Source organism: Littorina saxatilis, linkage group LG8 (assembly GCF_037325665.1).
Source record: "Littorina saxatilis isolate snail1 linkage group LG8, US_GU_Lsax_2.0, whole genome shotgun sequence".
NCBI classification, from domain to species: Eukaryota; Metazoa; Mollusca; class Gastropoda; order Littorinimorpha; family Littorinidae; genus Littorina; species Littorina saxatilis.
The window spans coordinates 49,254,334-49,260,305 of NC_090252.1; positions in this window are offsets into that span (position 1 = coordinate 49,254,334).

Consider the following 5,972-nt stretch of genomic DNA (forward strand, 5'->3'; position numbering starts at 1 on the left):
AATCCAAGCTAGTGCTAATGAAGCTTTATATACGTCAAATGTTTGATAATCTGCCAGCATGACCATACTTTGGTGTACACCCGTCACATTTTGGGGTCACAGCGGGGTCATGTTCTTAACAACTTTACGTTGATATTTTCTCAGTTATTTTGAGAGTAAAAGCCTCCAAATTTCACAAAACTAAAGGTGTTGATAATCAGCAGACGTGACCAAAATTGTGCTGTTTTTTGTTAAATCAGTTAAAGCATGAAAATGTTAGCTGGAGAAGCTTTTCACCCCTGAAATATATATCCATTGGGTTATCAAAAAAATAAGTCTCGAGGTCATCAAGCAATGATGGCATTGTTTGATTTGGTCACAGCTAAGTGTCTGTGTTTTTGTTTTAATGTTTATAAAGTATTGGCAAAACTGATGGTGATGATATCCTTTTATGATGTAATATTGTCAGAAATTAGGTCGCGCAAGTATCTGAGTGTACATATTTTGTCTGTGCTAGCCAAAACTCAATTTGGTCACGCAAATGTGTAATTATTCTGATTCTTGTTAAAAAAAAAAATCGAGATTTGGTAGAGGTTCAGTTGTCAGCTAGACTAGGTATGGCCGAAGGGGGCTGGGCAAGTTTGAATATGTGAACTATTTTTAGGGTTGAGTAACTAAATGGATTAATTGATTCAGGTACCATATAAGGAGTTCTTTTGAACATTATTTAATGAAGCTGGAACATCTTTTTTTTCCGGATGGGGAGAGGGGGTGGGGGGGGTTCATAGGTTGTTGGATCCTCCTTTTAAGACCTGCAAAACCCTGAGAAAATCACGTCTGAAAATGGTGGGTAAACTTACAGAGGTTATGAATATTGTAGAAAACAATTAAGTCTTGAAAATGTCTTATCGGGGTTTGGAGATAAGAAAAGGGCGGGAGTCTTCTATGGGGTAAGATGGTTCAGGGAGGGGTGGGGTAACGAAGGCGAGTCTTGTGTAAGATGTTCCAGGGAGGGGCGGGGTAACGAAGGCGAGTCTTGTGTAAGATGGTTTAGGGAGGGGCGGGGTAACGAAGGCGAGTCATGTGTAAGATGGTTCAGGGAGGGGCGGGGTAACGAAGGCGAGTCGTGTGTCAGATGGTTTAGGGAGGGGCGGGGTAACGAAGGCGAGTCGTGTGTAAGATGGTTCAGGGAGGGGCGGGGTAACGAAGGCGAGTCATGTGTAAGATGTTCCAGGGAGGGGCGGGGTAACGAAGGCGAGTCTTGTGTAAGATGGTTCAGGGAGGGGCGGGGTAACGAAGGCGAGTCGTGTGTAAGATGGTTCAGGGAGGGGCGGGGTAACGAAGGCGAGTCGTGTGTCAGATGGTTTAGGGAGGGGCGGGGTAACGAAGGCGAGTCGTGTGTAAGATGGTTCAGGGAGGGGCGGGGTAACGAAGGCGAGTCATGTGTAAGATGTTCCAGGGAGGGGCGGGGTAACGAAGGCGAGTCGTGTGTAAGATGGTTCAGGGAGGGGCGGGGTAACGAAGGCGAGTCGTGTGTAAGATGTTCCAGGGAGGGGCGGGGTAACGAAGGCGAGTCGTGTGTAAGATGGTTCAGGGAGGGGCGGGGTAACGAAGGCGAGTCATGTGTAAGATGTTCCAGGGAGGGGCGGGGTAACGAAGGCGAGTCTTGTGTAAGATGGTTCAGGGAGGGGCGGGGTAACGAAGGCGAGTCTTGTGTAAGATGGTTTAGGGAGGGGCGGGGTAACGAAGGCGAGTCGTGTGTAAGATGGTTCAGGGAGGGGCGGGGTAACGAAGGCGAGTCGTGTGTAAGATGTTCCAGGGAGGGGCGGGGTAACGAAGGCGAGTCGTGTGTAAGATGTTCCAGGGAGGGGCGGGGTAACGAAGGCGAGTCTTGTGTAAGCATTTGCTTTTCTTGTTTTAACATGTACGTACACTACAACAAGCAAAATGTCCATACTTTCTTAAAGAATATACCTATTTTGATTGTATAGCTACATATATTTTTGTCCTGGTCAGACCGTACGTTCAAATCATGTTTAATACTTATAGTTCTTGTAATTTTACACTATTTTGTTTGCAAATAAAAGCATTTTCCAATTTCTTCTCCTTGTTTTTGTTTTTTTGTTTTCCACTAATCACCATGATAACCTACACACCTTAAACTGACATAGCAACACAGACACTAATCAGCAATTACTAACATAACATGCACTCAACATTTGTACTGCTTCATTGCACAGTCACTTCACATTTTCCAAACAATCTATTTGTTTGTTTGTTTGTTTGCTTAACGCCCAGCCGACCACGAAGGGCCATATCAGGGCGGTGCTGCTTTGACATATAACGTGCGCCACACACAAGACAGAAGTCGCAGCACAGGCTTCATGTCTCACCCAGTCACATTATTCTGACACCGAACCAACCAGTCCTAGCACTAACCCCATAATGCCAGACGCCAGGCGGAGCAGCCACTAGATTGCCAATTTTAAAGTCTTAGGTATGACCCGGCCGGGGTTCGAACCCACGACCTCCCGATCACGGGGCGGACACCTTACCACTAGGCCAACCCTGCCGGTCCCAAACAATCTATCTTCTCCACTTTTCAAAACACTTTCTCATTGCCTGTCGGTCTCTCTTCCTTGTCATTAACATCCTCATTGTCCAAACACCAACAACCAAGTCGAACTTCCCTTTTACGAAATTCCGAAATTTGACAACATAAGTTCTTATAATTATAAGGGTTCGTAAATTGGGCGGTTTATTCTACATCTAACACAGTCGCTCTCTAAAGCCTATGGACACACACACTAAGCACACACCCCATATGTTCTACAACATGTATCAGCACTGTTGATCTCCGATTGAGAGAAGGATTTTCTTCACAACTATCTTTACCTGGTTGACAAATATACATTTGTACGCATTTTGTAGCATGTCAAAGTGACACGTTTGCCTGTAATCACGACTCGTTTGACCCCGGCCCTGTATAACGCAGTTTATGAAAAGGTAAAAAAAGAAAACGATTTTATAATATGCCTTAATCGTACAGCCAGTACAATATCCTCCACGAATCTGTTTTTCTTTTTGATGTACCTTATCTTGTTGATATTTTACCACAATTTGAAAATGACGAAAAATCATAGCAACAGTGGCGCGAATGAGTTGCGTTACTTTTGCCCCCTACTGAACATATCTTTTCACTTATGTATAGTGTTAGCACAGACCAACCAATTTGTTTCCTTTTTCAGATTTTTTAATTGTTTTTGAATGCGGAACTATTGTCTGTGATTTCAGAAGCCAGAATATATTTTATGTTTTACAAAAATGGATTTGTTGTGATGATTTTAACCTTTGCCGGATGCCGGTTTTGACTACACACGCCCGACGATGCGGGTTTGTCTAAACCCATACATTTGAAAGAGGGTTTTTACCGTTTATTTCTCTAACGACGATGCGGGTTTGTCTGAACCCATATATTTGAAAGAGGGTTTTTACCGTTTATTTCTCTAACGACGGGGTGGGTTCAGGGAAACCCACAGCGCTACTTCAGTGGGTGCATCGAGTTTCTCCCTTCACCGACTTCTTGCAGGGGAGGGAGAGGGGGGGGAGAGGGGGAGGGAGAGGGGGGGGAGAGACTGAGAGAGACTGAGAGACTAAGAAACAGAGAGAGAGAGAGAGAGACTAAGAAGGAGAGAGAGAGACTAAGAAGGAGAGAGAGAGAGACTAAGAAAGAGAGAGAGAGACTAAGAAAGAGAGAGAGAAAGAGAGAGAGAGAGACTAAGAAAGAGAGAGAGACTAAGAAAGAGAGATACGGAGAGACTAAGAAAGAGAGAGAGAGAGACTAAGAAAGAGAGAGAAAGAGACCAAGAAAGAGAGAGAGACTAAGAAAGAGAGAGAGAGACTAAGAGAGAGAGAGAGAGAGACTAAGAAAGAGAGAGAGGGAGACTAAGAAAGAGAGAGAGAGACTAAGAAAGAGAGAGAGAGACTAAGAAAGAGAGAGAGAGACTAAGAAAGAGAGAGAGAGAGAGACAAAGAAAGAGAGAGAGAGAGAGACTAAGAAGACTAAGAAAGAGAGAGAGAGAGACTAAGAAAGAGAGAGAGAGAGAGACTAAGAAAGAGAGAGAGACTAAGAAAGAGAGAGAGAGAGAGAGACTAAGAAAGAGAGAGAGACTACGAAAAAGAGAGAGAGAGACAAAGAAAGAGAGAGAGAGAGATTAAGAAAGAGATAGAGAGAGAGACTAAGAAAGAGAGAGAGAGAGACTAAGAAAGAGATAGAGAGAGAGAGACTAAGAAAGAGAGAGAGAGACTAAGAAAGAGAGACTAAGAAAGAGAGAGAGAGAGAGACTAAGAAAGAGAGAGAGGGAGAGAGACTAAGAAAGAGAAAGAGGGAGAGAGACTAAGAAAAAGAGAGAGAGAGACTAAGAAAGAGAGAGAGATACTAAGAAAGAGAGAGAGAGAGACTAAGAAATAGAGAGAGAGACTAAGAAAGAGAGAGAGGGAGAGACTAAGAAAGAGAGAGAAAGAGACTAAGAAAGAGAGAGAGAGAGACTAAGAAAGAGAGAGAGAGACTAAGAAAGAGAGAGAGAGAGAGACTAAGAAAGAGAGAGAGAGATTAAGAAAGAGAAAGAGAGAGAGAGACTAAGAAAGAGAGAGAGAGAGACTAAGAAAGAGAGAGAGAGAAAGAGACTAAGAAAGAGAGAGACTAAGAAAGAGAGAGAGAGAGAGAGACCAAGAAAGAGAGAGAGAGACTAAGAACGAGAGAGAGAGAGAGACTAAGAAAGAGAGAGAGAGAGAGACTAAGAAAGAGAGAGAGAGAGACTAAGAAAGAGAGAGAGAGACTAAGAAAGAGAGAGAGACTAAGAAAGAGAGAGAGAGACTAAGAGAGAGAGACTAAGAGAGAGACAGAGAGAGAGACTAAGAGAGAGAGACAGAGAGAGACAGAGAGAGAGACAGAGAGAGACTAAGAAAGAGAGAGAGAGACTAAGAAAGAGAGACAGAGAGAGAGACTAAGAGAGAGAGACAGAGAGAGAGAGACTAAGAGAGAGAGACAGAGAGAGAGACAGAGAGAGAGAGAGACAGAGAGAGAGACAGAGAGAGAGACAGAGAGAGAGACAGAGAGAGAGAGACAGAGACAGACAGTCAGATAGACAGACAGTCAGATAGACGGATAGACAGATAGACGGATAGACAGATAGACAGACAGACAGACAGAGCAACTGACAACAGACATACAGACAGAGAGATAAGAATAAGAATAAGAATACTTTATTATCTCATAGAGAAATTCAGGCGTGGTACATAACAATAGTACAAACAAGACATTGATTTTACATAAAACATATAGCACTATATAACAGGGCAGGTTATTGAAACACCTTCCACATACCTCTCTGGACATTCCTTGCATTGTTCTTACGCATTCAGACATGAACACATCCATGTCTCATTTACACATCGCACACATGGACATTCTTATACGCTCAACTTACCCATTCACACATGGACATTCCACCACGCTCCACTTACACATTCTTATACGCTCCACTTACACATTCACACATGGGCATTCTTATATGCTCCACTCCCACATGGACATTCGACTACGCCCACTTACACGTTCACACATGGACATCTTTAAAGCACTGCGCTTACATTCTCGCACACCTGCGCGTATAACGAACTATGGCTAAACATCATTGCAAAATATCATAGCATACAATATATCAGAAAATATACGGTTGTACATAAAACCAATACATATATGTACATTACTACTGATTGCACTGGCAGAAGAGGGGCTGGGTCGGGTATGTGGATGTGTTTACATGTTGCTAAGGGTGATGGATTTGGGGATGAAGCTGTTTTGCAGCCGGAGTGTCCTAGCTTTGTGCGTGCGAAGTCTACGGCCAGAGGGAAGGAGTTCATAGAGGTGGGCAAGGACATGGGACCTATCTGAAGCTATCCGCCTACTCTTTCTCACCACACGCTTTTCA